The sequence below is a fragment of the Cimex lectularius genome, unplaced genomic scaffold (genome assembly GCF_000648675.2).
Source record: "Cimex lectularius strain Harlan isolate CLEC.00 unplaced genomic scaffold, Clec_2.1 scaffold88, whole genome shotgun sequence".
Taxonomy (NCBI): domain Eukaryota; kingdom Metazoa; phylum Arthropoda; class Insecta; order Hemiptera; family Cimicidae; genus Cimex; species Cimex lectularius.
In genome coordinates, this window is record NW_019392660.1 from 1,578,306 (window position 1) to 1,602,759 (window position 24,454).

General features: G+C 35.6%; 1 protein-coding gene across 5 annotated transcripts in view; it reads left to right on the top strand.

Moving 5' to 3' along the window:
* The window catches only part of LOC106668003 (atypical protein kinase C), a 341,008-nt gene that overhangs the window by 276,768 nt on the left and 39,786 nt on the right, over positions 1-24,454 (top strand). The window lies entirely within an intron of this gene.

Consider the following 24,454-nt stretch of genomic DNA (forward strand, 5'->3'; position numbering starts at 1 on the left):
CAAGACACAGAGGAATTTTGGGTAACGAGAAAGCAGCCAGACTGGCCAGAGGAGGATCTGCAAGACCATACATAGGCCCCGAAATTATACTTGGGATAACAAAAAGACATATAGAATCCTCCATCGCAGAATGTATCCAAATAGAACAAAACGAGAAGTGGATAAACTCTAGCGGTGCTAGACATAGTAAACTTATGATCAAACAACCCTCGCCAAGACTTGCAAAATCACTGCTGCAATTGGAGAGGGCTAAACTCAGAGGAGTGATACGATTAATAACCGGTCACTGGCATCTAAGAAAGCATGTACACAACAAGGGCATATACAACGATGATCCCATCTGCAGAATGTTATGACGAGGAGGAAACAGCCACTCATATCATCTTCGATTGCGAAGCAACAGCTCAATGGTGATTTAACCTAACCTACGAAAAAACTGATACTTCTTAGATGAAGGATTGAGTCTATTGCACTGAACTAAGGAACTAGGAAGGTACAATAGGCCAGAAGGCCACAGTGCCTGAGGAGCGCAAACCCGCTTCCTAGTATCCTTATTTCCATGCCAAACTACCGAAAAGTAGTCTATAATCTTAGAATTGGGGATAAACTGTGCGATTCAAGCTAATAAATTACATGCACACATGAAAAGCCAACATTACCTCAGAGAACTCGATGTTCCTACAAGTAATTCGAGTTCAACCCTGCCCTTTGCGCTAACAAATTACATGCACACACCACACATTATTCACCTTTCCCAGAGCACTCGTTATTCCCAGCGGTAATTAGGGTTAAACACAGCCATTCACGCTAATAAATTACATTCACACTAGACATCTTTCACACTACCCCACAGTACTCGACATCCCACGAGATGATTATGGATAATCCCTTCCATTCGCACTAATAAATTACATTCACACTAGACATCTTTCACACTACCCCACAGTACTCGACATCCCACGGGATAATTATGGATTATCCCTTCCATTCGCGCTAATAAATTACATTCACACTAGACATCTTTCATACTACCCCACAGTACTCTCATTCCTAGAGGTCATTAGGGTTTAACCAAACCATTCACGCTGATAAATTACATGCACACATCACAAATTATTCTCAAGCTCACCGCTCGCGTTCACTGAATTTACTTTACCCATAATTCCATCGCCCTCACGATTAATAATTTTATTCTTCCGATAATTTTGCGATAAATTTGTGGACAGGGGTTTCGTTTAAGCCGTCAAAACGAAAATCCGTGGAACGGTGCCGCAATTTTGTTCGTGGTGTTTCAAGCTAAACAATATGAAGATGGCGTAGATTCTGCCGCCTTGTCAGGTCGATGGCCGTTGATAAAATTCCAAATTTCCGTTTCCCCCGGATATTTCCCATTGTCGATCCGTCTGTCGGACGGAAAAGCGAACGCGTTCGCATGCTAATGATAGTTCTGTTTGCATTGGAAATCCCCGAGTAATGTATTGCGGCGGTGAATCGGTTTTGGGAAAAAGACCGGATGAAAAGGGATTCGTTCCGTATCACCGTTGAAAAACACGCAGGCATTTTTACGCCAAAAACCTGTCCGAAATGAATTATATTCGGGTAACAGCTTAATAAAATCATTATATACGGTCTGATTTATGTTGAAATAATTGTACATAGGCACTGGGAAAAACCATGTCCAAATTGAGAAATAGTGAGTGGGTGTGATTTACAGATTTCAGAGAAAGGAGATATTTTTCTTTTCTGACAAAAACAAATCAAATGGAAGAACGATAACTACCAATTTGAAGCTTTAATTGGACATAACCAACACCCCGTGTAATATTAGTCAAATATAATTGTAATTTTACCGTTTAATAACCTTCTACCTTCGTTAATATACTGAATTTCAACCGACCTAATTTCTCTTTGTTATTTACTTTCAAAGCGGCAAGATAACGATCCATTTCTTAGAAGATTAGTGACCGGGGAGATGATAAGTGGATTCTGTATAACATTTCAGTTCGACAACGATCAATGGGAAAGCCATGTCCACATCCATTAACCTAGATTGGAAAACTTTTCTAACATTACCATGGCGATGCTCTCTGCATTTAGTAATTTTATATAGTTAATAAATAACCAAATATCGGTGTACTTTATATTATTAAATTTTAACTATTTAAATTTTTTTTCCAATAAATACTCGTATTTTTTAATGATTGATCACGCCTAGATATTACGTCTGTTTTGGATGCTTACTACTATACAGGCTTTTGGCATTGTAGGGTTTGGCTCGGTAAAGTTGAGCGTTTTCTATCCGCCATCTTGTGTTTGTTTTTTATTTATATAATGTGATGGCAGAAGAAGAGTCATTTCGCAAGGAAAGGATGATACGAAAATAACGCCAATGAGAATAAAGTAAATAAAGGAATAGTTGGTTCCGAGCAATACATAATAAAATGCAGGGATTTAAAACGTTCAGAAAAAGCACGTCGTCGACAGTGAGCAGAAGGATCGCCGTAAAGCGGGTACGTGTTCGTGTGAAATCTAGTTTTTTCTCCTTTTTAAACCTATCCAAACACCGGCGTCGTAAAACATTAATAGCCCTTAATGCCGTCCATTGAAAGGGCTCCGGGACACAAACCATAAACTCGGTTTTACGACCTCCCCGAGTTACATAATATACATTTATATTGTTACGTATAAAGGCTCACGGGGGTAGATTAACACCAGATGTCTGCATTTTATGTCGCGGAGGGGAGTTCTCCGAGTGAGGGATGATGACGATCATCTGCCAGCACTTTCGCCACCGCCGTTATGATACGTCACAATAGACGATCCCTCATCCCTTTTCACCCAATCAACCACAAAACTCTTCCAGTCCGCATTTTATCCTTTTTATGCTCCTTGGCATTATCGACGGACCGCCGGAATCGGCATGCCTTTCTTGTCGAAACCGACTTCAACCCCTAAAGTGTAAAATGTTTCAAATGAACCTCTCTCTTTTACTACTGCCTTCAAATCCACCATATCCCTTTTAATAGAATTACTCAAACGCACCATAAATCTCTAATGTTAAGGTCTATAATATGATTATTTTCCTAGGAGAAAAGCTCGGGAAAAAGCCACTCGATCAACATCGTCGCGTCTGCTTGTCTTCTTTGTCTACTAGAGTAATGGATTGGCGGTAATGAACAAAGAAAACTTGTAATTTGATAAATTGCGTGTATGTAGTTCTTTAAACTTTACCCGCGGGTGCTTGTTTAGCGAGAATTAGAACAAACACACTTTTTTCCGACCTCTGCTGCTTTGTATCTCAATTCGTACATCATCCCACAAACTTCGCCACTTTTATTAGCACATTCAACGTCAGCGTCGGATTGGAAAACAGATATAAGTGACTAATAGAGCTTTATCCCTAAAAGGATTAGCGGAAGAGATTATTGGGGAAAACTGGAAGAGCATCCATCACGACCTTCACAGCTAAATCCGAATGAGGCAGTAAACAAGCAAAGCACTCCGTTACTTTCTGCCGCATTATCGATTTGTAGACATTCATCGTTATAATAATAAAGCTTAAAAATAAATTCCTGATTGATAGCAGCCTTAATATAATAAAATGGATTAGGCGAATTTGAAACAAAGAAAACCTTTGGAGGGATCATCAGGTCTTTGAAACTTTATTTCTAATGATTTATTTCCGACGACACCGATATCCTGTCACCTCCCAAAACAAGACATTTCTGGTCACATTCACTTCCTCCTGAGTTCGCAGGGAGTGCGTACATTTTTCGGGCTAATAGATATTTTCACTCTACAGAGTATATTCTTTGTGTTGGGGGAATTTCCGAAGTATACCTTACCTTCAAGTATCTTCAATGGCCTTATCTAGGTCGAAGAACTCGTCCAGGTTGGGAAAGGTGACCTGCAATTCGCCCTCGAGAAGGACCACCTGATCGGCGGTGGCGTGTCCCTTTCGAAATTCCGCGTAATGGCGGCAAAGTAGTCCTCAGATCTACTATCCATATCAGCCTTTTTATTTATTATAGATTCGAAGACCTTGCTATCCCAGATCTCGTTATAGAGATCATACTGTCTAAGTCTTGTTTGCCTCGGGAGGCAATTAATATGAAATGAAGAATTCATAATTTCCAATTTGTTAATCTCTTTAATTTATTACGATTGAAGTCATAATTATAATTTATTACGGTTGAAGCCATAATTTCAAATATTGTAATCCCAATAATGTCTTAAGGTTGAAGCCATAATTTTGCTCAATTGTAATCTCATTAATTTATTATTGTTGAAGTCTTAATTTCCTTCATTTATTACGATTGAAGACATAATTAAACATTTATTACGGTTGAACCATAAATTTAGATAAAGGAATCCCATTAATTTATTACGGTTGAACCATAATTTCAAATATTGCAATACAAATAATTTATTACGCTTGGACTCTGATTTTGGAATCTCATTGATTTATTTCGGTTGAACAGTAATCAGATAATGTACTCTCAACAATTTATTACGGTTGAAACCATAATTTCCGATATTTGCATCTAATTAATTATTAATGATTAAGCTATAATATCTCATGTTGTAAATTCATTAATTTATTACGATTGAACCTTAATTTAAAATGTTAGTAAATTTTTGTTTTATTTTGCTTTTTATAGTTTCAAAAAGTGGTGATGTGTAAATATTTTTCAAAGTGTGTTATTCAAACTAAGTGGTTTTCTTTTTTTGCCTAAACTTCGTTGTGGAAATTCTAAAAACCAAAGCAGTACCAAAATAGCAAAATAACGAAATTAAACAGTAGACAAAAAAAGCCCAACACGTCCAAAACCGAAAGTCGGAAACCAGCATAAAATCGGCAGCGAGTGGAATAATCCAATCCTACTTTGACATATCGCAGAGAAATCGAGGATGATGTAAAATATGCAAGCGTGGTAGGAGAATCTCATTTCCCCGAGCTACAGGCAGCGCGGAATTGCGAAAATTTGATTTCGAAACAATTTATAATTAAGAGGAATCGACAATTTCTGTCAGGATTAGTTTCCATACATCCTCCTCTTGTATCATAATTATAGACATGGCTGCAGGCAAAATGTATGTTCGTGTAATTTAATATAAGCACTTTTACCATACAAACAGACACAGATTAAAAACAAATGTTGAATCCGAAGCACTGCTATAAATTGACTGTAACCACTCGCTGGTTTTGTATAATTTTTCATCAAATAACAATTTCCGGTTGTAGAAACAGTCAGTCTAGTTTAAAATATAAACTTACGAGAAAAACGCCGGCTATATCTATCTCGGAAAGAAAAGTAAAGTAACGTCAAAGTAAAGGATTCATACTACAAAATTGCTTTTTTAATTTATTTTATTAAGTCAGTTGTAAAAATATACAGCCAAAGAGAAGGTAAAGTTCATAAGCACCGGGCGGGGTCACTGTCTCAACTCATAGGCAAGGATATCGAGTAAACAGGAAAAAATGATAAAAGTTTTTTCTTTTCTTTTTTAATTTAATTTTTAAAAAAAATATTTACAGAGTATTACAAATACCCTCAATTACAATTATGGTTTTGGACGTGTTGGGCTTTTTTTGTCTACTGTTTAATTTCGTTATTTTGCTATTTTGGTACAGCTTTGGTTTTTAGAATTTCCACAACGAAGTTTAGGCAAAAAGAGAAAAACACTTAGTTTGAACAACACACTGAAAAATATTTACACATCACCACTTTTTGAAACTATAAAAAGCAAGATAAAATAAAAATTTACTAACATTTTAAACTAAGGTTCAATCGTAATAAATTAATGAATTTACAACATGAGATATGATAGCTTAATCATTAATAATTAATTAGATGCAAATATCGGAAATTATGGTTTCAACCGTAATAAATTGTTGAGAGTACATTATCTGATTACTGTTCAACCGAAATAAATTAATGAGATTCCAAAATCAGAGTCCAAGCGTAAAAAATTATTTGTATTGCAATATTTGAAATTATGGTTCAGCCCTAATAAATTAATGAGATTCCAATATCTGAAATTATAGTTCAACCATAATAAATTATTTATATTACAGTATTTGAAATTATGGCTTCAACCCTAATAAATTAATGAGATTCCAATATCTGACTATTGTTCAACCGGAATAAATTAATGACATTCCAATATCTTAAATTATAGTTCAACAATAATAAATTATTTGTATTACAATGTTAGAAATTATGGCTTCAACCCTAATAAATTAATGAGATTCCAATATCTGTTTTGTTTGTAAGATATCTTGATATCTGTAAGACGTGCTAATGATAAAATGTAAATCCGTTATAAACAGTATTCTTTTTTTACGAGGGTTCGCAATACCAGAGGTCATATCAACCCTCGGGGTGCCGGTGTTTTTGAAAAAAGCCCATTTGTAAGTATGTCGGTTTTGAATGCAGGGTCGCTGGATTTGAACACGGGACCTTTACCTTACCAGATGAGCGCTTGTCAACGCCTAAACCGTTGCGGCCACCCCCCCCCCCAGTGTATTCTTTTAAAGTTTCATCTAGTTCCATTTAATACTATACGTAACGGACAAATTTGTCGTATTCTGCACTGCTTGTTCAAACTTTTTAAAAATAAAAAATCAATGTATTGAGATTTATAGAAATTTCAAAATTCCACCAAGTGTTTCTCCCCAGTTAATGAATCTACGATCCATGAGGATGTCAGTTTAAATTTTTTCATCCGGATTTGGGATCAAAGGAATTCGGTGGCTGTGTAAGTACAAGATATACCATCTTCTTTTGATCCAGAGTCGACCTAACAACTAGAACACATGTAAATACGAGGAATAAAGGGACCTCCAGGCAAACTCGATGCTAGTGAAGTTTATTCCATTTATAATGCCCAAACACTGTTTTATAGTAGGGCGAGATCTTTTTTAATCTGTTAACACTCGGCTGGTTCGTCTTCCTCGTTATTTGTTCAGACTTGAAACGAATTCGAATAAAACCGGACGTAAACGGCTGCGAGGGCGGATAACAAAAATTCCCATCTTAAAATAGAGGGGGCATCATTCACGTTTTATGTAATTGGCCGTTTAGAAAGGTATATATATTTTCCCTTTAGGCCCGGGCTTGTTTCTCTCCGATTGATAAATGTCTCTTGGCCTGAATGCAGCCTTGATTTCCGGGCTGCCTTCCCGCTGCCCATAGAACTTCGCTATTAATAATAACGACCGCCTTTTTTGGAAGGAGCCACCTTCTTTCTAAATATTCCCATTGAGACCCCGGCTTGTCTTATAAAACATAAACAAGAACCCCATTGTGGTAGATTTTTAATAAAACACTGACAGGCAAAAAATTCCTCCCACTTGTAATATAACTTGATTTGTATATATTTTTATATATTAATCAAATGTGTAGTGATTAGTGACCGTTAGTCAATGATTATTTGGAGATCATTAAATGCGGTCTGGTGTTGCGTAGGTTTTAAAAAAACATTTTCTTTATCGTGCCAACGTTTCGATCTTTATTGAGATCATCTTCAGCGTCTGGGATTTATAAACATTGTTTAAATTTTACCAATACATGTAGCGTGTGAAAAAATGAATTTATACAATGCAAGAAATTGTAGATTGATAAAAAAAAGAATTTATACAATGCTAGAAAATTTTAAATTTAAAAAATTGAATTTGTGATGAATGACATTGTATAAATTCAACCTGTTTATTTAATTTTTTTAAATCTAAAATTTCTAGCGTTGTATAAATTCATTTTTTCACATCCTACATGTATTTGTAAAATTTATACAATGTTTATAAATCCCAGGCCCTGAAGATGATCTCAATAAAGATCGAAACGTTGGCACGATAAGGAAAATGTTTTATGTCACATCAGACCGCATCTCACGATCTCCGAATAATCATATTACTCATGGATTCATGTTTTTTAACGTTTGTTAATTGAGTCTTTGTCTAAATAAAAATGTAAATTGCTAAGAAATTAAAAATTAAAAAAACTCGTACAGGTTTTAATTTTGTTTTAGATTTTTAATGAACATTTGAATTTCGCGTATTTCCTTCTCTTGCCTTAATTTCAATTCGAAGACGCCACGGCATACTTTCTACCAGTCTGGAAATGTCTCTTTGCTGGAAGTTAGCCCATTCTTCACGCAGAGTCCTTTCGAGATAGTCGAGTGTATCAGAAAGTGATGGACATGCTCTTATTCATCTTTTGAGGTTATCCCAGAAATACAACTAAGTGGATCGGAATTATTAAAATGGATTAAGAAAGAAAAACACTGGACAAACCACGCCCAAACGCATCATTTGAGGCAAGCTAAGAGATTTATAAATCTCTCAAAAAGGAAGGCGAAGGAACTCCTCTCTCTCGCTCTCTCTCTCTCTCTCTCTCTCTCTCTCTCTCTCTCTCTTTTTTTTCTCTCTTTCTCTCTCTCTTTCTCAGGCAGGATTTGAGGAAAATCATAGGCCTCTATACAGGCCACTGCCCTCTTAACTATGATCTTAAGAAGTTGGGCAAAGCAGAGACAGAAACATGGCGGCTCTTCCAGAAGGTACCAGAGACATCAAAGCATACCCTTTGTTAATGTGAAGCACTAGTCTGGTTATGGTACAGCCCCTTCGGTAGGACATTTCTCACACCAAAAGTTCCGAGAAGAAGCACCAAGGAAAGTGCTTAGTCTTATAAGAAAAAGCGCCCTTTCCAAGGTACGGCTATCAGTTATAGGGGTTTCACAATAGATCTACTCAGGTGGAGGAAAATATTGCCAAAAAATGGAATTATTGTTGTTTTTTTCCCCGTAAATGGTTGCCCTAATTCTTTCTTCAAGAATTGTGACCATCGTTTAAACCTTAGAGCATTTGAAGCTTAAGCTATAAGATCCCCAAGGTTTGTTGTTGGCCTTCAGGCTTTTCGTCCCCCAGCAATAGGTATCAGCCTGACTGGACGTTCGCACTACTAAGAACTTTTTCCCGACATTCTTGTTTCTGCTACTCTGAGTTTATAATGCCTCCGGATTCTGCAGTTGTGAACAGTCCTATTATCGTTCTAATCCTAACACGTCCTAGGTTTGGTAGCTCTGCCTTTAGTTTCTGAGATTGTCCAGAGATGAGGAACTTATCTCATAGGACTTATCATAACAAGTTTTGTTTTTTATTGTTTGATTACGTATCATTCTGGTCTGCTTATTTTTGTAGGTTATTCGCCAATTATCTGGTCTTGATGTAATCCCAAATTGATTCAATATTGCCGTGATGTCTGCTCATAGATCTGGCTATTATCTGTTGGTAATATTCAGCCTTTTGATCTCCCTGTCACAGCTACCAAAATTTCCACAGATACTTGTTCTATCTTGGTGTACCACATATAGTCGGTATTATTTGTGATCCGTTTCTCCCAATCTGCTCTATTAGGTACTTTAATGTGAAATTTCTTATGAAATCAACATTTTACGATGAAAATCCCTGCCGGCCTGAAGTTCCTCCCAAAGCTTCAACTGTTTTTGACTGTTGGAACCTTTCCCTGCGTTGAACTGTGAATTATGGTTCGATCCTGTGCCTGAATGAAGACATATAAAGATAGTAGATTCCGGAGGTCATTCTCATTGCACTAGGTATATTAGCTCTAAGCAATACTGATCCTGAGTGCTTTCAGATGTAATGTCTTCGTCCAAACCGACAAGACAAAGGTGACGATGGTCCTAACATTGGTATTATTATTAGACCTAGACCCTAGTTCATGGTCTCGATGCCTCAGTGACCCGTGGAACTTAAGTACATCCAATACAGAACTATGGGAAACGATCAACCTACACTAGTTTTTTTAAAAATTATAGTTTCTTTTTTCTGTATTCTGTAACTGTATTCTTTTTTTTACGAGGGTTCGCAATAGCATAGGTCATATCAACCCTCGGGGTGCCGGCGTTTTTTGAAAAAAAAAAAAAAACACGTTTGTAAGTATATCGGGTTCGAATGCAGGGTCGCTGGATTCGAACCCGGGACCTTTACCTTACAGTGATGAATGCCGTGTCAACGCCTAAACCGTTGCGGCCACCGACGCCCCTTTTCTATATTTTTTATTCACGACCATTTTTGAACAATACTTGTGAAATTTTCTCTTGAGGTCTGGGATGTGTTGAACCTTTAGTTCCTTCTCACCACTGAAGAGAGCGAGGTCCTGAAACCCATCTAAAAGACCAAAACGGCCTTTGCTGGTTCGTCTTCCCGCAGACCACATGGAGAAATTTCTCATTTACCTCTATACTTAAAAGTTAAAATAATTATTAGTCAGAAGCAAACTGGAGGATTGACTTTTCAGGAAAAGCGAGTTTAATCGTCGAAAGGGAAAGGGTTAGGACTTGAGGAGTTGAAAGTGCCCTTCTACAGTAATACACCCCGTATAAGGGTTCGATTTAAGGGCGGCCTAGTTGTTTACGATTTCCGATAATTAATTGGATAAGGTAGAAAGTTACAAGTTTGCAGAGGAGGCCTGGAAACTGTTTGTAACTATTTCCAGTCGACTTTGGCAGAGAGAAGGCAACTAGTTTGTCGGGGTGGTCGCCCCTCCCACGGCGAGAGTACTGATTAGCGGCCCCACCCTGGTTCAACCATAGCGGCGCACTGTGGAAAGGCTATCTCTCCGGGAAGATTGAGATATATCTAAAGCTCCCTCTCTACCTTCGACTTCATTTAGCCTAATTTCGAGGAAATCTGCCTCCCGCCGCCTACGAAAAAGTCTGAAATGAAGAAAAAAACCAAGGGTTGTAGACGTAATTTGGAAAAATGGCGGCAGGGCCACTCTCCATCCATTTCGTAGATATAACATCCTAAACCGTCCATGTCAGTTAATGTCCTAAAAGTACTTAACCTGACATTTCTACTTGTTTCTGCTGGGAGAAAGAACATTTCAAATTATATTTTGTGCGTTCTACGACGTTCTGTTACCTTCAGCTTTGATTATGAACGTACAATTTAGTTGACATTATAAAAACAAAACAGTCATTCATATTTTCTAAAAATCCTTTGAATTTCTCTTTAGGTAGCTTTTAAATTAATTCAACATATTCATTCCATTCCGTGTCGTATACGGCACTTTTGTATAAACGACTTATATCCAGTTGTAAATTAAAAATATTCTACATATAGCTTTTTTCCTGTCAAATTAAGCCTTTTTAAATTCAAATTAACCACTCCTGATTGTAAATAACCCTTTCTTTAAAACAGTAAAAAAGCTTAGGATAGGGTATGAAAATATAAGCAAGTTTATAAATTCTTGCCCTATGAGACTTTTTGAAGAATATTAGATGGCCACATGGAAATTAATAACAATTAAAAATTAAAATATATTTTTTTCCCCGGCACTATTTTTAATTTTAAATTAACTTTGCAATTGTATACCTTTTCTTTAAAGAATTACATAAAACTTAGGTTTTGGTGTGAAATATAAGCATGTCATGTTAAATACTTGTGATTGTTCTGTAAATAAAATAATTGGAATCTTAGAGGGCCACTTACAAATTAATTAAAATCAAAATTTAAAATAATAACTTTTTGGACTCCACATGAAAATTAATTACAATTAAAATTGACAATTACAGCTTTTTTCCGGTAAATTAACTATAACCATTTTTAACTTCAAATTGACATTTTATAATTTTGAATTAAGCTTTTTAAATTCAAATGAATTCCTTTTAATTTTTGGACTCCACACGGAAATTAATTACTATTAAAATTTACAATTACAGCTTTTTTTGGTAAATTAACTATAACCGTTTTTAACTTCAAATTGACATTTTGTAATTTCTAATTAAGCTTTTTTAACTTCAAATGAATTCCTTTTAATTTTTGGACTCCACACGGAAATTAATTACTATTAAAATTTACAATTACAGCTTTTTCCGGTAAATTAACTATAACCGTTTTTAACTTCAAATTGACATTTTGTAATTTCTAATTAAGCTTTTTTAACTTCAAATGAACACTTTTTTAATTTTTGGGCTCCACATGGAAATTAATACAATTAAAATTTACAATTACAGCTTTTTTCTGGTAAATTAACTATAACCATTTTTAACTTCAAATTGACATTTTTAAACGATAAATTAACCCTTTATAACCCCAAATTAACCGTTTTTATCATTAAATTTACCCTTTTTAACTTTAAATTAATATTTTTTTAAATTTCAAATTAACACGATTTAGTTTGAAATAAACCCCTTCTTTAAAACCTTTTTTTTAAAACAAAACTTGGAGGTATTGTACGAAATATAACAATGTTAAATAATTTTAACTTTCATTTATAATTGTATTAATAATTTAATTTTTACTTTCAAACTAATCTTTTTAACTTGAACTGAACATTTTCTAATTTCAAATTAAGTTTTTTTAACGTCCAATTAACACTTTCTAATTTTTAGACTCCACATGGAAATTAATTACAATTAAAATTTAAAATTATAGCTTTTTTCCGCCAAATTATCTATAGCCATTTTTAACTTCAAATTAACCTTTTTAACGTCAAATTAACACTTTCTAATTTTTAGACTCCACATGGAAATTAATTACAATTAAAATTTAAAATTATAGCTTTTTCCGCCAAATTATCTATAACCATTTTTAACTTCAAATTAACCTTTTTAACTTCAAATGAACACTTTTTAATTTCTGGACTCCATATGAAAATTAATTACGATTAAAATTTAAAATGATAGCTTTTTTCGGAGAAAATGAACTATAACAATTTATAACTTCATATTAACATTTTCTAATTTCAAATTAAGTTTTTTAACTTCGAAATAACACTTTTTAATTTTTGGACTTCACATGAAAATTAAAATTTAAAATTATAGTTTTTCCGGCAAATTAATTATAACCATTTTTAACTTCAAATTGACACGATTTAATTTCAAATAAACCCTTTATGAAAAACGTTTTTAACATAACTTGGAGGTATGGTATGAAATATAAGATATGTAAAGTTCTTGTGCAATTGATATTAAATATAAAATAATTTGGCCCTTAGAAAGTTATATGGAAATAAATTACAATTAAATTTTGACCTTTCCGTTAACTTAGCCATTCAAATTTTCAATTAAATCTTTTTCTAATTTCAAACTTTTGCCACTTCTAATAGCAAATTAAAAAGTTTTTCCTTTCAAATTAACTCTCGGTTTAAAACATTAAAAAAACTTCGGAGATGGTATGAAATATAAATGTGTAAAATAAAATTTCTGGGAAAAATTAAATATTCAATTAATAATTAAAAGTTATATAAAAATGAAATATATAAAACAAAGGATTTATCTTTTAATCTGAGAAGTTGCGGACTACTTAGGCTTGTTTAGTTCTGGGGTCTGGGAGACGGAGGCTTCTTAATGGTTATTTAGATGTGAATGGTTTCCGCGTCTGTACACCCTGAAGATGACGAGAAGTCGAAGCTCGTCTGATAGACCTGACCCGTTGAAGAGGTTGCCCAGATTGAACGGCCAAAGTATAAATTGTACCTTCTTTTAATTTACCTGATTTTCCTTTAATTGTACTCGTAAATCTCGAATAAACATTACACCAAATGTCCTAATCTTCTGTCGGTATACTTTACACATTCCAACGTCGATTCATTATAATCTATTATTTGGAAATGGACATTTCACGTCCCTCGGTTTCGAAGGCGATGCATTTAAGTGCAATCCGATTTGTAAATGGTTTAATGGCCTGCCCGTTATCGCCGTACAAAGGAACACTAACAGCTCTTTAAAAGCACACCGGAAAACTAAATGAAATTTTCTTTGAGCGCACTCTCTTCATTAGGGGCTTCGTAATGGTCTGTGGGCGAATTCCCTTTCATCTCCCGCCCCTCACGGACTTTACACGTATGCACTTTGAAACGCGGTTTTGATTTGTTAGTTTTAATAACGAGTCAGGGTAAACTTTGTGCTGGATTTTTCAATTTTTTAAAAATTATAATAAAAATAGTGCGAGCTTATTGATCGAAAATTATACATCTATATTATTAGAGAAAACTAAATTAATCTGCTGCCTTGCTTATCTTGGACCAGTTCAAACAATGGTTAACAATATTTGTCGTACAATTGTATTTGCATTCGTCTTGTACAGTTACGTATATAAATTAGGATTATCGAATTGTCCCTTCGGGCTACTAACACTTAAACATTGCCAATCCAATAGCTTTGTCATCCGCCCTTATTTACTTGGAAGATGTGTTGTGAGAGGGTTGTAAATAATAATTGGCTTATCGAGTTAGCCGAGTACGAAACCGAGGACAGGTTTATGGTATCCCTTTCCATTCCGTTGGAGAAATAGTTCCGGCGGTAAATAAATACGGTCATAAAATAGAGGCGGAAAATATATAAATGTCATAAAAGGTACTTTTATGTGTAACAAAATGGAAAAAGAGTTAATTAAAACTTTGTTCATTTTATGAAACATACCGTTATATATAAATAGAACTTTTTTTTTTCTATAGGCAGTAATATATTTAGTTTTTTATTAAAAATGCTACCAGGCTGAACAAGTACTGCTAGGGTTACAAGTTAGGGTTAGGGTTTGACAAGTCCACTGGCGCCTTAATCAGGATGAAGCAAGGTGCTGAAACATAAAGCTTCAAGGTTGGTGATTTCCAATGAAGTCCCTCAACCCTATTCCTACTAGCTAAACTAGCTGAAATTCTAACGTTTTGGTAGTTTATTTAGGGTGAAGTAAAGAAGAAGTAAGAAAATATTTTTTATTTTTAAATGAATACTTGCTGCTTCAACTTGTACTGGTACGTTGCACTCCAGTGTAATGGCATTGTGGCTTATGCATCAAGTTCTCCTCCCCTCAATCCTTTACCTAGAACAAAACTTTCCATTCTTGCTGTTTCTTTAAGGTGAAGCCAGGTTGACAATATTTTAGGTTTCAACGGCTAAAGCCAGTGGCACCCTAATCTGTATTATAGCTCTAGTTTATCCCCTTCTCGACCCTCTCCTACCACTAAAATCCTAACTTTTGGGAGTTTTTTCACAGTGATGCCAGGTGGTGAAAACTTTGAGCTTCAACGTTTAAAGCAGTGGCAACATGACCTGCTGTACAAGCTCAAGTATTTCCTTCCCTTAACCCTTTACCTAGCAGTGAAACCCTAACTGGTATTTTGTGTAGCCAAGCGAGGAATACGTTCAGCTTCAACGTTTAAAGGCAATGGCGTCCTGACCTTTTATACAAGCTCAAGTTTTTCCTTTTCTTAACCCTTAGGCTAGCACTGAAATCCTAACGTTTTGGCATTTTCTACAGATTGAAGCCAAGCGTGGAATACTTTGAGCATCAACGTTTAAAGGCAGTGGCGTCCTGACCTTTTCTACAAGCACAAGTTTTGCCTTCTCTTAACCTTTAGACTAGCACATAAATCCTAACGGTTTGGCAGTTTCTTCAGAGTGATGCCAGGTGGTGAATACTTTGAGCTTCAACATCTAATCGCAGTGGCGTCCTGACCTGTTGAATAAGCTCAGATTCTCCTCCCTTCAACCCTGTACCTAGTACTAAACTTGCACTTTCTTCTAGGTGAAGCTAGGTGGTCAATACTTTGAGCTTCAGCGTGTAAAGGCAGTGGCATCCTGATCTGTAGTACAGCTCAAGTTCTCCCTTCTCGACCTTCTCCTACTACTAAAATCCTAACGTTTCGGCAGTTTCTTCAGAGTGAAGCCAGGTGGTGAATACTAGCTTCAACGTCTAAAGGCAGCGGCTTCCTGACCTGTTCTACAAGCTCAAGTTTTTCCTTCTCTTAACCCTTAGGCTAGCACTGAAATCCTAACGTTTTGGCAGTTTCTTCAGAGTGATGCCTGGTAGTGAATACTTTGAGCTTCAGCGTCTAATTTCAGTGGCGTCCTGACCTGGTGTATAAGCTCAGCTTCTCCTCCCCTCAAACTGTACCTAGTTCTAAACTGAACATCCTTGCAGTTTCTTCAAGGTGAAGCCAGGTGGTGAATACTTTGAGCTTCAGCGTGTAAAGGCAGTGGCATCCTGATCTGTAGTACAGCTCAAGTTCTCCCTTCTCGACCTTCTCCTACTACTAAAATCCTAACTTTTGGCAATTTCTTCTGAGTGAAGCCAGGTGGTGAACACTTTGAGCTTCAACAGTATCTGCACAGTTTTTCTTCTGTCTGTACTCCTATCCGGTGCATGTGCCTTCTTAAGTGACAGTGCCCCGCCAGGAGTCCAACTAGAATTCGGTTGCGGTTGGCTTCCTATAATTACCTGGTAAGTCTTGCGGATGGTCCTTCTATGAATCTCTTCGCCTGCCTCATGCCTGAATTAGGATTCCACCAAACTTTGGATTCATTAGGACCCAATTTATGATGTGTCCTCTTTTGTGGCAAGATGGTTCGGGACCTACAGAATCCAACTTAGTTCCTTCTTGTGCCAACATGTCAACTTTTTCATTGCCTCTATGCCCCGAATGCCAGCATGCAATTCCATACACTTTGTCTACACCTCGGCTAGGGTCTCTAGTGCTGACCGTCAGAGAAGATGGCTTCAGGGAATGTGTTCTTTATTTCCCTGGCGCAGTGTTCAATCGCTATGATTTCAGACTATAAATTTGTAGGTTTACCGTCAATTCACTCTTTGGATTCAACCGAAGACTCCAGGCCCATTTTTGGAGCCGTCAGTGTACCATTAGGAATTTGCCTTTAGCGGTGTTCCATTGGCCCATTCTTTCCTTTCTGGTAACCTTGTACTTTTTAGTAAAATTGTATTTTGGAGTAGTGTTACAGATTGGCATGCCTAATATGGCATCTGCCTCTGTCTCTTCCGTCAATTTTCATTGTTTATTTACAAGGCGTTTCGTTGCGCCTTGGTTGTTCATTTATGAGCCTGTCGGCTGCTTAAAGTTATATCGTCCAATTCAGATTCCAAAAGTTACTGTTTACTATCCTTTTTGTGTAGTTCTGTATACCTTCTTAAGAGCTGAGTGGGGGCCAAGAGATCTCTTGTAGATAATTAAGAACATCTGGGAAAATTTGACAGTTTGTGGGTTGGGATGGGGAGTTGGTGTCCGAGTGGATCGAAGTCAAGATAGCTCGAGTGGTAGACGAGCGGCGTAATTAGCCGAAGGTCGTGGGTTCGAATCCCCCTCGTGACACTGATTTTTTTACCAATACTTTACCTAAAAATTAATTAATTGAAATATATTATTTGGTCAATCGGACCACGATATCTAATGAAATTAAGAAGAAGGATTAATTAGTTGGAAATTGAGAGAATTTCATGGTATGTGGGTTAGTTGGGTGCCCCTTATTTTGAAAAAAAAAACTTTTCTGTACCGATTCTTATTTCATTGAAGATATGAAGCTTTTTATTTTCTGTTTATTTGGATCGGATCAAATTTCGTTTTTATTCCGTGCTGACAATAAAAAAATTGTTCTTAGCCTCCTTGCCCGTTTTTATCGGTTGTTTTTTCATCTGGTGATTGGGCGCTTTTCCGGAAAATTTCAGGGCGCCTTTTAAGGGCCCTTGTACTCGTAAACTGTAATTTATCAATGCCCCGTTGTATATCGCAAAGCGTTTTAACTCCTCTCTCCTTAGTATTCTTACTCACGTGTGCGCGTAAAACATATAAAGCTATAAAGCGAGTCTGCCTGGGGATCAGCTCATGTTTATGACTTTATTCATATAAGGGTTTTGCCGCCCCTATCATAGATTCGTATTCAGTGCATAAGAAGTCGTATAATCTCAAAAAGCATTCCCCTCGGCCTCTACATCTCTGTAGTTAAGCACCACCGTAAAATACTTATTAGAAGACGCCCGCTTCGGAAAACCCGGTGAAGAATCGATTATTTTTAAAACTGACAATTCTATCCGCTCTCAGAAGCGTTTTCCTCTCCCCATCAACCAACCCTGAAACCCTGAAGTCCTTTGCTGTGAATTTTTCACATAACAGTCGGGGAACGATATAAATAAAGGCGGAGTACTCTGGAGTGCCTTCTTTTGTTTCCTACTTACCAAGCCTTTTCCTTCTCTTTCCCAGCTCCTTTTCCTTCCACCTTGAAAGCATGTCCTAAAACTCCGCCTCCTTTGAATATTTATCCACTTATATATGACGAAAATAAATATTCAACTCTTTCTTAGGGGACATAATTATTACACTTAAAATTGCAAATTTTCACTGCTCGGGCCTTTATTTTATTTCCCATTGGCTGAACGAACACAGCCTTATCGACTAAATACGCACCTATTATAATAATAATGTCCAACAATATTTTTTTAATAATAGAAATAAATTGTTTTCATAATTCTTTAAGTAGTCATCAATATTAAAGCTAATATTGTTTTTATATGTGTTTTATATGCAAATCTGTTTTCCAATTGTTTTTTGGATTAGAATGATATTCGCGAGACGTAAGATGGAATAATAACAGAGTGTACTTATGTATTTAGTATTATTCATCAAAGCTTCATCAATTTCAGTATTGTTTTAACTGTTTATTTTAAATTTACATAGCTTGCTATGAATTCTGGAAAATTAGGTTGTAAATATTAACTAATAGTTGATTGAGATATTGAGCAGGATTTCTACACGACCTTTCTAGAACAAAATATGCTATTTTTAACGATATAATGTCTCAACCTTTTACATGGATAAAAGTCCACTTTTCAGAAGCAAAACTCATAAGTTTATTATGTTTCGTCATCGTTTCGAATATTGTAAGTAGGTGTTTGAATTTGTAATCGTTTTGATCATTACAAATACAGTGCAATACCAACGAGGAGTCTGAATTTTAAAGGAAACAAAACATTATTTGGACCGGAATGGGGAGAGATAGATAGAAATAGAGTAAATGAGGCAAATCAGAGAAAAACGAGAGAGTGAGTAAGTTAGAGCGAGGGAAAAATAGAAAATGAGCTTGAGAGAGTGAATGTGGTAGAATGTGTGAGAGAAAAAGGAAATGAAACAGAGAGGATAAATTGGGTGAGAGTGTCTGTGAGAAAAAAGGAATGAATCAGAGAAGTGGATCCCACATTCCACTGAGTGAGTGAGGCAAAAATATTGAGTGAAAGAGTAAATGAATGATAGAAAGTGAGAGGGAGAATGTAATTCGGTTTAGTTATAGTGAGAAAGCGAGGTTCACTCAGGTGATAGAGTGATTATGAGAGAGAAATGAGAGAGTCAGTGAGTGAGCAATTGAGAGAGAGCGCGAGATGGAGAGTGAAAGAGAAAGTGAATGTGTGAAAGAAAAAGAGTATGTGAGAGTAAAAAAGACAGAGTGAATTAAGGGGTTTGGGTGAGAAAAAGGGTGAATGGGAGAGTGTGTTAGGAAAAAATAGTGAATGAAAGAGTAAGTGAATGATAGAAAGTGAGAGGGCGTAAGTAGTTCAGTTTAGTTATAGTGAGAAAGCGAGGTTCACTCAGGTAGTGAGCGATAGAGTGAGTTTTTGAAAGAAAAACGAGAGAGTCAGTGAGTGAGCAATTGAGAGGGGAAGAGAGAGAGAGCGAGCGAGCGAGCGAGATTGAGAGTGAAAGAGTAAGTGAGAGTAAAAAAGACAGAGTGAATTAAGGGGTTTGGGTGAGAAAAAGGGTGAATGGGAAAGTGTGTTAGGAAAAAATAGTGAATGAAAGAGTAAGTGAATGATAGAAAGTGAGAAGGAGAATGTAATTCAGTTTAGTTATAGTGAGAAAGCGAGGTTCACTTAGGGGGTGAGTGATAGAGTGAGTTTTTGAGAGAGAAATGAGAGAGTCAGTGAGTGAACCATTGGGAGAGAGCGCGAGATGGAGAGTGAAAGAGAAAGTGAATTTATGAAAGAAAAAGAGAGAGAAAGAGTAAGTGAATGATAGAAAGTGAGAAGGAGAATGTAATTCAGTTTAGTTATAGTGAGAAAGCGAGGTTCACTTAGGTGGTGAGTGATAGAGTGAGTTTTTGAGAGAGAAATGAGAGAGTCAGTGAGTGAACCATTGGGAGAGAGCGCGAGATGGGGAGTGAAAGAGAAAGTGAATTTATGAAAGAAAAAGAGAGAGAAAGAGTAAGTGAGAGAGAGGAAAAAGTAAGAGAAAAAAGAAACAGTGAATTAAGGGGTTTGGGAGAGAAAAAAGAGTGAATGAGAGAGTGTGCTAGGAAAAAATAGCGAGTGAATGATAGAAAGTAAGAGGGAGAAAGTAATTCAGTTTTGTTATAGTGAGAAAGCGAGGTTCACTTAGGTAGTGAGTGATAGAGTGAGCGTTTGAGAGAGAAATGAGAGAGTCAGTGAGTGAACAATTGAGAGAGAGCGCGAGATTGAGAGTTAAAGAGAAAGTGAATGTATGAAAGAAAAAGAGAGAGAAAGAGTAAGTTAGAGATAGGAGAAAGTGAGAGAAAAAAGAAACAGTGAATTAAGGGGTTTGGGAGAGAAAAAAGAGTGAATGAGAGAGCGTGAAAGATTGTGAATGTGGGAAGGTGAGAAAAAGTGTAAGTAAGCCAGTGAGAGAGAACGAGAATAGAAAAAATAGATAAAGGGAGAGAGGGCATGTATGGGAGAAAAAAATAGCGAACGAGAGAGTGAGAGAAAGATGGAAAGTGAATGTGTGAGAGAAAGGAGTGAGAGGGAGGAGAAAGTGGGAGAAAAAGAGGCAGAGATGAGAGAAAGAGTCATTAAGAAAAGGAGAGAGGGAAAGAGAGTGAAAGAAAGAGATTAAGGAATTAAGGGCTTGTGTGAGAGAAAAATAGCGAACGAGAGAGAGAGAGAGAGAGAGAGAGAGAGAGAATTTGAATGAAAGAGGGAGAATGTGAGAGGAAAAAGAGAGTGAAATTAATCATTTGTTCAGAGAATCCTTCTCCTCCTTTCACTACTAACAAATGAAATGTTAGACAATTCTACATCTTTCTTGGTGTCTACTGCTGAAAACGATAGAAAAAGGCTAAAAAGAAATTAACGAAATTTTAAATAATTTTATAAAAATTAATGAAAAAAGAAGTAATTTGTAATAATTTTAACGCTTTGTTGATGCAATAAAAATGATGTGTTATTGTAGTAACTCGAATATCGTGGGAGAGCATAGTAGTGTTTAATTCCTGATTAAAGGTTATATTTCTTAAAAGCTTGATGAAGCTTTTTCATGGTTTCAAATTCACCTTATGCCTGTTTTTTATAGAAATAATTATAATATTAAGGTTGATATCAGTCACATCAAGATATTTTTTATTATATTTCACAGGTCTCTAATTTTAGCAACGATACTTCGGTATAATTTCAAATTATATTTATAATAGTTATAATTATATTATTATTCCTTTGTTCCTGGAATGTCGAATGTCGAATATTAATTATTGAAGCTGATTTGCACAAGCAGTGCTCTGGGGTTTGATTTTGTCAATCACGTTATAGATGACGCCGTATCAAATAGATCCATTAAACCGTGTAGAACCGGCTGAATTATGCCATATCAAACCGTCCGTGGGTCTGCCGGCGGCACGAGGCGTACGAATTTGTAATTAAACGGTTATCGACTCGTAGATTTAGGCCGGTTAGATTTTCCACAGTTGAGACCGATCGGATCCGTATAATTTGGTCGAATCAAATCCCTGGTGAACTATTCGAACCCCGTCAAATAACTTCTCAAGTTGTTGATCTCCCAGTATGAGGACTGGTTTGACCTTCGGATATCATCAACAGACAGGCCGATGAGGTCTTTCCTTTTATCATACAGTGTTTCTTTCCCTGGGGCAGTCGATAAATTACAGGATAAGCTGAAAGAAAACAACTGTATATGTTCATGTGTTAAGTGTAGAACGTTGCATACTAACGGAATATCAGTTGAATGATCTTCGACTCGATTTATGTAAATAGGTTTCTTGAGGCGGAAAGGTCGCGAAAAACAGAAATTCTGATATTATATTCAAATTTAATTGAGTCGATACCCTTGGACGCTCGCATCGAGCCTTCGGTTACAAGTAAATAAAAACGAAATGATTTTGTTGAACGGTTGCATAAATCTTGGTATAAATGTAGCTGCTCCAGCATTACCATGCTGCTCCGTGTCATTGTCAAACATGGATTATAATGTGTGATTTTTTTGCTCGTTTGACGATATTGTAAGCCCAGAAAAGAGAAAGAGACAGACAGTGTGAGTGAGCGATTGAGGGAGAGAGGGTGAAAGAGGAAAATAAATTAGGGAAAAGAGAGTAAGTGAGTGTGAGAGATGTACATGAGTGAGTGACAGTAAATGAGGGAGAGTGTGTGAGAGATAGAGAATGAGGAGAGTGTGATAGAGAAAAAGAGAGAGGGAGTAAGTGAGTGAGAGAGAGAAAAAAAGAGAGAGTGAGTAAGTGAGTGAGAGAGATAAAATGAGTATGAGTAAGTGAGTGGGATAGAGATATATAATAACAGTGAGTGAGAGATAGATAGTGAGAGAATGAATGAGAGGTAAAGAAATTAAGTCAAAATGAGTGAGGTAGAGAATGAGTGAGTGAATGAGAGAGAGAGAGAGAGAGAGAGAGAGAGAGAGAGAGAGAGAGAGAGAGAGAGAGAGAGAGAGAGAGAGAGAGTAAATGATAAATGAACAATTAAATTTATTACTATTTTTACTTCATTGCCGGTCATTATTTCCAATGTACTTATGTTCCAAAATGGACTTGCTCTCAGAATGTGAAAAAATATAGGACTAATTGAAGGATGAGTTTTGGTGCCAGTACTACTCTCGATGTACAATTATAGTTAACTCGTTTCACTTACTTGGAGATTTATTCACTCCAATCCAGCTACCATCTTTAGCTATTTATACTTTACATTTACTAATTTTAATTAACATAACTAGTAAATTTGTTAGTTATGCCTTCCAACTAACAATTTAATTATTAGTTGAATTCCCAAATGATATTATCAACTTTTTGCTTTTTTTAAATTACAACTACTTTAGTTGAGAAAATTTAGTTAAAACTAACAACTAAATTGACTAATTTTTGGTTGGAAATGTGAATTAACAGCTAAATTAATTAGTTGTTAATTGGAACTATCAAATAACAGCGAAAATAAATAGCTTTTAGTTCGATCTTTCGAATAACAATTAATTAATTAGTTTTTAGTTGGAACTTTCAATAACAATTAAATTTTTTTAGTTAGAACTGTCGCTAACAACTAAATTAGATTTTAGTTGTAACTTTCAATTGGCCTTTAAATGAACTTGACAGCTAACAATTAAACTTAATTCGATTTTAGTTTGATCTTTCAAATATTCAAAATTAAATTACTGAGTCTGTAGTTGGAACTGTCAGCTGACAACTAAATTAGTTTTTAGTTAAAACATCTAAAACTAAATTAGTTTTTAGTTGGAATCTAAAACTAAATTAGTTTTAGTTGGAACTGTCAACTAACAGCTAAATTAATTATCTTTTAGTTCGATCATTCCAATAACAATTAATTAGTTAGTTTTTGGTTGAAACTTTCAAAAAACAATTAATTTTTTTTAGTTGGAACTGTCAACGAACAATAAAATTTCTTAGTTTTTTAGCTGGACTGTCATATAACATCTAATTTAATTAGTTTTTAATTGGAACTGTCATATAACAACGAAAGTAAATAGCTTTTTAGATCTTTCATACAACAATTAAATTAATTAGTTTTTAGTTGGAACTTACATACAAGAATTAAATTAATTAGTTTTTATTTGGAACAGTCAACTAACAATGAAATTACTTAGTTTTTAGCCAAAATTGTCAGCTAACGACTAAATTGGTTTTTAGTTGGAACTGTCACTAACAGCGGAATTAATTAGCTTCTAGTTTGATCTTTCAAATTACAATTAAATTAATTTCTTTTTTAATTGGAACTGTCAGCTACAACTCAATTAGTTTTTAGTTGGAACTGTCAGCTAACAGCGAAATTAATTATCTTTTAGTTCGAGCTTTTAAATAACAATTAATTAATTAATGTTTAGTTGAAACATTCAAATAACAGTTAATTTTTTTTTAGTTGAAACTGTCAACTAACAATAAAATTTCTTAGTTTTTTATTGGAACTGTCGCTAACAATAAATTAGTTTTTGGTTGGAACTTTCAATTAACCATTAAATTTAACTAGTTAACTTAATAGATAACAAATTAATTAGCTTATAGTTGGATCGTTCAAATAGCAATTAAATTTTTTTTAGTTGAAACTGTCAACTAACAACTAAATTAGTTAATTAACAACACCCAGCACTGATCCTCAGTAACCGGTCGGTAGATATTTATTTGACAGTGTTGCTGTTGCAAATGAAATTTAAAAGTTTGAACAATATGTTTAAAAAGGTGTTAAAAGAACACTGAATATCATTAAATCCCCGTCTGGTCAGAAGACGTTAAACGATCAATCAAACGGTTGAAAAGGCGTTCAGGGGGAACGGCAGCGAGGAGAAAACAAGTATTTGTTTAACAAGGCTACGGCATGTCCGTCATCGGGACTGATAGGAGGTGTGTCAAGAGGATCATTTTCATTGCTTTACGCCGCATTATA